The sequence below is a fragment of the Amblyomma americanum genome, chromosome 1 (assembly GCF_052857255.1).
Source record: "Amblyomma americanum isolate KBUSLIRL-KWMA chromosome 1, ASM5285725v1, whole genome shotgun sequence".
NCBI lineage: Eukaryota > Metazoa > Arthropoda > Arachnida > Ixodida > Ixodidae > Amblyomma > Amblyomma americanum.
Window position 1 is genome coordinate 111,060,815 of NC_135497.1, and position 10,361 is coordinate 111,071,175.

General features: G+C 46.4%; 1 non-coding gene across 1 annotated transcript; it reads right to left on the bottom strand.

Moving 5' to 3' along the window:
* Positions 1-2,888: 2,888 nt before the first annotated feature.
* Positions 2,889-2,960, bottom strand: TRNAC-ACA (transfer RNA cysteine (anticodon ACA)). Its single transcript has one exon. It is a non-coding gene; the product is annotated as a tRNA-Cys (tRNA).
* Between the last annotated feature and the right edge of the window lie 7,401 nt (positions 2,961-10,361).

Consider the following 10,361-nt stretch of genomic DNA (forward strand, 5'->3'; position numbering starts at 1 on the left):
AAAAATCAGCTGCGGTTCAACTACTGCTGAATCTAGGTAGAGAGCGGAAGCTGCAATGTATCCGGTAAGTATACGCGGCTTGACCTCTAAAGTTGAGTGCGTTCCGCACACTGGGTAGGCAACGCGCCTGCCCTGGCAGGTGGCGGATAAATTAATGGTTGATCTCGAGAGGTTGGTCACCCAATGAACTCTGCGGCTTAGTGGCTTAGCTCGGCTATGCCAGCATATGTGTAGAAAAAGGTAAGGCATAGCATGGTTAGCCTTGATTAATCTTGATTGCAAGCCCAGGTTAGTCTGGTTGTCTAGCTATGTTGTTGTCGCATTAAAGACGACACAACTGTGGTTACGGCGCACGCGAGCTCTCCTTTTTAATCCTCCGACATTTTATCGCGCATGCGACGGAGCTGGCGAAGCGAGCGGAGGCGAGCGCAACGACGAAGAACGCGGTGTGACGTCACACCAAGCGGCGGCGAGCCGCGCGGTGTGACGTAACCACTGAGCCACCGCGGCGGCTAAAATGATGAAGAAACTTCGATTTCTTCCCGCGCATCACGTTTATTTTTTTTCTAGCGGTCCATACAATGCAGGAGCACTACCTACTTCTAAAAACGGGAAGCTTTGGACGGCGCCGAATAAGCTCCTGCGCAAAAAATTGTACGAAGTAGGTGTAATAATAATAATAATTGGTTTTTGGGGAAATGAAATGGCGCAGTATCTGTCTCATATATCGTTGGACACCTGAACCGCGCCGTAAGGGAAGGTACAAGGGAGGGAGTGAAAGAAGAAGGGAATGTGAAAACTTATGTGTACGCCGACGATATTGCATTTTTTGCATCAGCAGGTGACATTCACACTCTTTATCGAACCCTGCAAAATTACCTCAATGTTCTTGACAACTGGCTAGGAAGAATTCATCTGCCCCTTAATGTGAAGAAATGCGCATTGTTAGTATTTCCAGTTTCTGTTCCTGTAAACATCTGCCTGGTCTATAGAAATAACATAATACCTCAAGTTCACACGGTGAAGTATCTCGGTGTAATATACGACTCTACTCTCTCCTGGCGGCCACACATTGAGCAAGTTTCTGCAAAAGGAGTTCGGGCCATTGGCATCCTGCGCAGGCTTTGTAGTGCTAGGTCAGGCATGAGAAGGCATACGCTTCTGATGATTTATAAAATGTACGTCCGCCCAATTTTGGAGTTCGGGTGTGTTTTATTCTCAGGAGCTCCTGCCTATAAACTTCGCCCTCTTGTGCTTTTGGAGCGTGAGGCGTTGCGCCTTTGTCTGGGGCTTCCAAAATATGTCGCCAATGCTGTTCTGCACCTTGAGGCGCGAATGCCTTCGTTATCAGCTAGGTTTCGCCTTTTAACAGTTCAAACATTTTTAAAATTGTGCGACTCCCCTCTTCACGCTTCCAGTATAATATTTCTTAGTCAACCTTCCGCCTTTTTTAGTGCTGCCTGGTCTCGATTTCATACCCCGCAGATATGTTACGTGCAGTCCCTCCTTGATCGCATAAATATTCATTTCACTGATGTCCGCCAAATATATAACAACTCCTCATCTGTCCAGATTGAATTCGATGACATTTTCCCATCGAATGCAAAGCTGCAGCCCTTCCCGCTTCTTCAGGGTCTATTGCAGGACCACCTAAGGTCCTTTCCCTCTCATGTTCTTATTGCTACCGATGCCTCGCAGGATCGCGAAAAGACAGGTGTGGGAATTTTTTCACCTTCACTGGATTGGTCTTTTTCTCTCCGTCTTCCTGACTTCACTCCAATTTTTCTGGCTGAATTATTAGCAGTAATCTTAGCCTTACGAAAATTAGAATCTACCGTTTCCCAGGTCGTGGTTATGACAGACTCTCTGTCCATTTGCTCTTCCTTATCCTCGCCCACTGACTCTCGGCCATTACGCCTCTTTAAGTTCCTGATTCCGCTGCATCTAAATTCGGTAAGGTTGGTTTGGGTACCAGGTCACATGGGCTTTCACTTAAATGAGGTTGCAGATTCCTTAGCAAGAGCCTCTCTCAGCGGCCCAATTGTTGCTGTCCTACCATCGTGTGCATATACAGCTGCGGTGAGGTTTCGCAGCTACACAATATTTCAGGAATTTGCTGCCTCGGCTCTTACATCGTCTCCCGAATATCAGCATCTTCTGCATCCTTGGAGTAGCAAAGATTGGCGCTCACGCAGACTAGAGGTCTCTTTCACGCGCTTGCGTTGCCGGGTTCCCCTTCTAAATTTCTACCTTCACAGATCTGGCCTGGCAGCTTCCCCACTGTGCCCTTTTTGTGCCGAACCTGAGACAATAGATCACTTCCTGTTGTTCTGCCGCCGCTTTTCTCATTTGAGGAAGCGTCTTTTGCAAATTCCATTTCATCAACTGGGCTTGCCTGTGTCTTCCGCGGTTGTTCTTTCCATTGGCGCTTCTTTGCTTGGACGCAGCGACAGGAGTGTGCGCTCTGCTGTGCAAATTTTTCTTCAAGAAACGCAGCGACTCCCATTCTAATTTCTTTTTCCTGATCTCTGTCAGTAAGCCATTGCAACATTACAGGCATTGTGTACTATTATGCACATTAAGCAATTGTCCCGTCTTCGATCTCCAAGTTAACTGGACCCCTTTCCTTCCCTCTTCCAATCTATCAGACTACATACTATTTCCACTGCTTTTCCCGTCAAAAATTTTTTGTATCCAGTAATTAACCGCCTGTGTCTTGGCCACTCCCCCGTAGTGGGTATGTGCCAGCAACGCGTGAGGCCTTCCTTCCTTCCTTCCTTCGTAGTGGAGGGCTCCGGAATAATTTCGACCACCTGGGGATCTTTAGCGTGCACTGACATCGCACAGCACACGGGCGCCTTAGCGTTTTTCCTCCATAAAAACGCAGCCGCCGCGGCCGGGTTCGAACCCGGGAACTCCGGATCTGTAGTCGAGCGCCCTAACCACTGAGCCACCGCGGCGGGTTCGAAGTAGGTGTACAAGAAACTTTTTTGGGACGATATACAGGATCCAGAGTTCCCGGGTTCGGACCCGACCGCGGCGGCTGCGTTTTTATGGAGGAAAAACGCTAAGGCGCCCGTGTGATGTGCGATGTCAGTGCACGTTAAAGATCCCCAGGTGGTCGAAATTATTCCAGAGCCCTCCACCACGGCACGTCTCAATTCCTTTCTTCTTTCACTCCCTCCTTTATCCCTTCCTTTACGACGCGGTTCAGGTGTCCGTCGATATATGAGAGATACTGCGCCATTTCCTTTCCCCCAAAACCAGTTATTATTATTATTATTATTATTATTATTATTATTATTATTATTATTATTATTATTATTATTATTATTATTATTATTATTATTATTATTATTATTATTATTATTATTATTATTATTATTATTAATTCTATTATTATTATTCGGCGGCGATTCGAACGGACAACACTGATGCTCTGTATTTTATCAGGTCTGCAAACATCGACCAGCCTGGGAGTCACCGCCCCCTTGGTTGATCATCGCCTGCTGATCCTGGCTCTTCCATCGATGAAAACGATCCGGGCGCTTCCATCCTGATCCTGGCGCTTCAATCGCTGACAATCGTCGCATCCGGAAACCTTGGCTCCTCGGCTTGCCTCTTTAAGAAGACAGCATTCCTGTGACGCTCTGCAGTCGGCGGCGATTCGAACGGCCCAACACTGATGCTCTGTATTTTATCAGGTACTGGACGTTAATTACCTTTACTTATCGTTTCTGTTGCCGCTGACTGCACTGTACTTGTCTCGAACTATGCCAGATTTGGAAGACTGTACCGACTGCATTGCATGCCATGGAGTGCTACCGGACGATGGACGGTATCTGTGTTGTTTCGAGTGTAAACTCGGCTACCACCTAGGACAGTCATGTTCCGGTGTTAGTAGTAGTACCTACATGGGCATGGGAGAAGCGAAAAAGGATTCATGGATTTGTAAAACGTGTCGAACTGGGAAGAAGCGCGCCCTTTCTCAGTCAGAAGCGGCTCCTGCAGGGAAAATATCTGAATCTGAACAGCTACTGCTGCATGAAATCCGAGAGATCAAAGATAGCCTAGCATCACTGCCAGTTTTGCACCAGAAAGTTGACTCGCTCTTGCTACTTAAGGCAGAATTCACGAAGCTGTCTAAGACTGTCGGAGAACTGGAATAGTCAGTCACGTTTATGTCAAACCAGTATGACTCGGCACTTGAGCAGGTTAAAGCTAGCACAGAGCATGCTGCAGCACACGAGGCGGAAATTGACGCATTAAAAGCGACGGTGCAAGCACAGGCAGATGAACTACAAGCTCTACGTCAATTTCAAAATGAAAACGAGCAATATAGCAGAAAATGTAATCTGGAGATTGAAGGACTGTAACAAGAAGAAAATGAGAACTTGAAGAAAAAACTGATTGACCTAGCTAATAAGCTTGAGCTGAACTTTTCGATCTCAGACATTGCAGCAGCCCATCGGCTGCCTAGCAAAAAAGAAAACCAAACCGTGCTTATCCGTTTCTCGACAGTATCAGCGAAAGAGGCGTGGTTCGATGCGCGTAAGAAACTGCGACAGTTATGTGTGACTGATTCAGACCTGAACTTTTTCTTCAACGATAATCTAACCAAGTTGAATCGGGACCTGTTCTGGCGTACGCGCATGGCAGCGAAAGAAAAATGATTCAAGTACTGCTGGGTGAAAGGCGGAAAAATTACGCAAAAAAGGATTCAAATGCTTCTCTCATTCGTGTGATCCGGGAAGCTGATATTAAAAGAATTGATTAAGCAGAATGGCAGCTACTTTCAGTGAATTATCTGATTTCACCTCTTTCAAGAAATGTTTTGGACGCACGTCACCACGTGATTTTACACTTGTGAACATAAACATTAAGAGTCTACGTAAATACGGGGATGAATTCAAAGCGCTACCTGAATCTTTGCTTCATTTTGTAGATGCTTTTGTGTTCACAAAAATCAATGTGTCAGAATATTTCCTACATACGTTCACGTTAAATGGGTACAGGTGTTGCAGCATAACACGGACTAACCATAGAGGCGGCGGCATTGCTATATTCGTCAATTCAAAATATGACACATCATCGGTAGACTTTGCGTTCAGGCATGCGGAATGCCTCGCCGTAAAGGTTCATTGCGTAAATTCTGAACTGTTATGGTTAGCGGTATACCGGCCCCCAAGTAATAGCGCTACTCATTTTGTGTTGGAACTGGAAGAAGCATTGAAGAGCTGGTCATCAGTGGATCAAGTTTGCCTGGCAGGGGATTTCAATATTAACATCCTGTGTCCAACAAATACCTTAGCATCAGATTATATATCTGTTTTGGCATCTTATGGTTTCACGTTAACGGTGATTGCCCCGACAAGAGAGGAAATGTTGAATGGCCGTTTTGTGACATCTTGCTTAGACCATATTGCGGTTCGAGCACCTAATCATTCGCTCACTTCTTGTGTTATTACTCATAGACTATCTGACCACTATGCTGTCGCTTGCCGTGTATCCCTAAGTGTATCGTTCGTCGGCACGCAGTATTCAAGTGATAAGGTCAGAACCACGTCAGAATTTCAGATTACGTTTGTGGATCAAAAGAAACTTGTCTCATTGTGAATTTCACCTGGTCTTCGTTGATTGACGGTAGGTTCCCAGACCAAGTGTACGATAATTTTTGTGAGCGTCTAGCACATTTTGAACGGTCCTCCACTACTCTCAGGAATAAAAAGTGCAGGAAAAGCTATGCATGGATTAATTCCGATATTATGCACGCCATATCTCACAGAGATTGGGTTTGGAAAAAAAGTAAACGCACACCTAACAATAAAGACCTCCAATTGGAATATAAGATTGCAAGAAATAAAGTAGTTGCTCTTCTCCGCGCTGTAAAACGTCGCTTTTTCTTACACAAATTTAATCAATCATCCAAAAGTGCTCAATCAATCATCCCAAAAGTTCAGTTTTGAAGGAAAACAAGTGTTTGACTCAAACCAGCTTCTCTCAGACTGGTTGACGAAATGGTACCAAGGATTCTGGTAAAGCGTATAGTAATTAGGCATTCTTTTTGTCCCGCGTTTGGGAGGGGGGGGGGGGAAGGGGGCGGGAGATTTTGCTGCGGCGAAATTTGAGCGGAGAGCCCTGGTGCTCTCGGCAGAGAGAGCGGTTCACGCGCCCCACTCTAGGCCAGTTGTTTTGGCTCGTGTGATTTCAATAGTCGGCACAGTATTTTTATTGGTTTTTTTGGGGGAAAGGAAATGGCGCAGTATTTGTCTCATATATCGTTGGACACCTGAACCGCGCCGTATGGGAAGGGATAAGGGAGGGAGTGAAAGAAGAAAGGAAGAAATAGGTGCCGTAGTGGAGGGCTCCGGATTAATTTCGACCACCTGGGGATCTTTAACGTGCACTGACATCGCACAGCACACGGGCGCCTTAGCGTTTTTCCTCCATAAAGACACAGCCGCCGCGGTCGGGTTCGAACCCGGGAACTCCGGCTCAGTAGTCGAGCGCCCTAACCACTGAGCCACCGCGGCGGGTCGGCACAGTATTCGAAGACGTAATTTAGCCCATTCCGGCAAAGTGCCGCGGGATCACCGAAACATCGGAGAAATCCCTGGATTTTCAAACCATTACCATGCCACCTGGAGGGAAGTGGCGTAAACGGGGGAGGGTCTTGACCTCCCATGAGCATCAACATCATTATCATTAATTGTAACCTGCAATTATTTTTCTTGCAGGTAATGTACTATATTTAATCAATATTGTGGAAAGTTTTCATTTCATAGCGGTATATCGTCTTCCCCGAGCTCATAAAGTTACACATTATAATCGTTATCATCATCGCCGAGGGACCACGGCATGTGTCGTTGCATGATCATTGCAGTATGTCACAAATGAGAACTGGCGTGTTTACCTGCTGGACAATCCGGATGTCATTAATGTGGACCGAGCTGTGGGCACTCTGTAATGCGTCATGTGCGCATGTGTAGTAACGTGGGATCAATGTGGACCTTGAAATGGGGGTTGATGGGGACCTGGTATGACGTCACATTACATCTCCGTCACGTGATTAGGTTTGACGTCACATTACCTCACTGTCCCGTGACTTGGTATTATGTACCACTCTTATGATGTTATAAATAATACTAATTAGTCTTAGCATTACCTAATTACATTTATAAGCATTGGTTACGCATGTTGATCAATATATGTTAATTAACAATAATTAATTACGTGACGTGACCATATTCGTCACGTGACTCGTCGCCTCATGGCGTCACATGGTGCCGTTTCTTGCAGGCACATTTTTTGCGGATATGACCTTGAAACTGAGCCATCTAATGCTTTCGAATTAAAAAAAAAGAAGCCGCTCGCTTCTACACAGACATAAATACAACGCTCCCCTGTTGGTGTATTGCAGTCGCAGCTTGTTTTCGGAGGCAGCATACAGAGGACTGAAATGAGCGTTTGCTGGGTGGCAAAATTTTCATCTACGCTGAGTGCTCTCGCTATGCCAGATAGAGCTAAAAAAATCGAAATATACTGATATGCGTCTGCGTAGCCGTCACAGTGGGAGACACATCGGCGACCAGTTTCTGTATATACGCAATTCTCAAGTCTAGTATCGTGAATAGCCCCTTCCCCCTACCACCCTCCTAATTTCTGGTAGATGGTGTAGAACGTCTTTGTTTGTCATTTGCCGGTTCGTGCGTTAATGAGCGAGAGGCTTCCAATACGAACAAGTATACGCGAAGCAGTTGCCGAATATTGGCACTGATAAGCTTACAATTAGTGAACCAAACTTCATGAAAAAAGTACCCTCCGACGTATTGGTGGTAACCGCGTAAGGGACACCCCTGTCCGCAGGCCCTATACTCTCCGAGGGTTCATCCCAGATTATAAGCTTCTCTTATTGCGTGCACATCAACAGTGTCTGTACGCACCTTATTAAATAATTAGAGACCGCTTAGTGCCGCTATTGTATTAACTAGTAATCACAATTGTACCATTTTCATTTTCGCTTTCCGGTGTCACAGGATTCTCAGAATTGTTTTAAACTGAAAAACTTCATAATTTTTTTTTGCTTTTTCTGAGGTCGACCAGCCGACCTCAACCTCAAAATTTGAGGATTGAGGTTCAGGTGAGGTTGAGTGAGGTCGCCAGTGGCCCCAGGAAAAGAGAGGTGAGGACGTCTCAGGAGACCTCAACCTCAACTGATGAGGTCGAGGTTGAGTGAGGTCAGCAAATTTTTTTCGAGGTTGAGGTGAGGTCGTGATTTTTGAGATCAAATGCCCACCTCTGTCACTGTATCGTACGCTGCCCCCGCTAACGGCAGCCTGTTGCAAGGATCTTCTGCGTTTAAAGTGATCGCATTTACGTGGAATGTACGTTGTCGCAGTGTACAAACAATGAATAATAATTATAATAATAACAATTTGTTTCGGTGGAAAGGAAATGGCGCAGTATCTGTCTCATATATCGTTGGACACCTGAACCGCGCTGTAAGGGAAGGGATAAAGGAGGGAGTGAAAGAAGAAAGGAAGAAGAGGTGCCGTAGTGGAGAGCTCCGGAATAATTTCGACCACCTGGGGTTCTTTAACGTGCACTGACATCGCACAGCACACGGGCGCCTTAGCCTTTTTCCTCCATAAAAACGCAGCCGCCGCGGTCGGGTTCGAATTCGGGAGCTCCGGATCTGTAGTCGAGCGCCCTAACCACTGAGCCACCGCGGCGGGTTCGAAGTAGGTGTACAAAAAAATACGCAGTAATAAATTTGCTATTCAATAAATAACCGTGTAGCAAATGTCTCACTTCTCTCAGCCGCGCCTTGACTGAAGTCTCGATAAAAGAGGGGTCGAAAGCAGTGAGAGAAAATGGCGCCGTAGTTAAGGGCTTCGGATTAATTTAACCACCTGGGTTTCTTCAAAACAAGCACTGATATCGCGTAGCACACGGACGGCTTTTTGTATTTCGCCTCCGTGGAGATGTGGCTGCCGCGGTCGGGGTTTGACACACGAGGAACGCGGTGTGACGTCATACCAAGCGGCGGCGAGCCGCGCGGTGTGACATCATGCCAGATTACGCGCCGAGCGCGCTCAGCAGTGTAACCATCTCACATATCTCTGTGGACACCCGAATCGCGCTGTAAAGGAAGGGATAAAGGAGGGAGGGAACGAAGAAAAAGAAAACTGAAAAGTTCGCTCGGCTAGGGAAGAAAGAGGTCCCGTAGTGGAGGGCTCCGGAATAATTTCGACCAGCTGGGGATCTTTAACGTGCACTGACATCACACAGCAGACGGGCACCTTAGCGTTTTTCCTCCATAAAAACGCATCCGCCGCAGTAGGCTTCGAACCCGGGAACTCCGGATCAGTAGCCTAGCGCCCTAACCACTGAGCCACCGCGGCGGCTGAAATGATGAAGAAACTTCGATTTCTTCCCGCGCATCATGTTTTTTTTTTCGAGCGGTCCATACAATACAGGAGCACTGCCTGCATTTAAAAACGGGAAGCTTTGGACGGCGCCGAATAAGCGCCTGCGCGGAAAATTGTACGAAGTAGGTGTACAAAAAATTATTTTGGGACGATATACAGGATCCGGAGTTCCCGGGTTCGAACCCGACCGCGGCGGCTGCGTTTTTAAGGAGGAAAAACGCTAAGGCGCCCGTGTGCTGTACGATGTCAGTGCACGTTAAAGATCCCCAGGTGGTCGAAATTATTCCAGAGCTCTCCACTACGGCACCTCTCTTCCTTTGTTCTTTCACTCCCTCCTTTATCCCTTCCGTTACAACGCGGTTCAGGTGTCCGCCGATATATGAGACAGATAATGCGCCATTTCCTTTCCCCCAAAACCAGTTATTATTGTTATTGTTATTATTATTGTTATTGTTATTATTCCGGTTTTCCAAGGAACTTAGAACAGCGCTGAAACTTAAGGAGCGGGCCCACTATAAAGCGAAACGCCCTGGGCTGGATACATGTGCAGATGAATTTCGCCGCTTGCGTTCCCTTTGCAAACGCCTGTACAAGCGGGATCATGAGTCATATCTTGAATATTTAGAGAATAGTGCCTCTAATCGTCCTACTGAATTCTGGCGATACGTTCGCAAGAGTTCGAATAAATCTGATAGTCATATTCACTTAGTTGACTCTCATGGGAAAGAAATTCGGAATGTCGCTGGCGGCTTTGTTCAACACTTTTCCTCCGTGTACAAATCTCCACGTTGCGATTCCGTATGCCTTCCACCTGGCGCACCTAATTCCGTTCTTCTTGACGAGAAGTTAGTGAGAGTCTTAAATGTTTGAACAGATCTTTGTCCCCTCGACCTGATGTCATTCCAGCCGCCAAAATAAAGGCCTTCAATA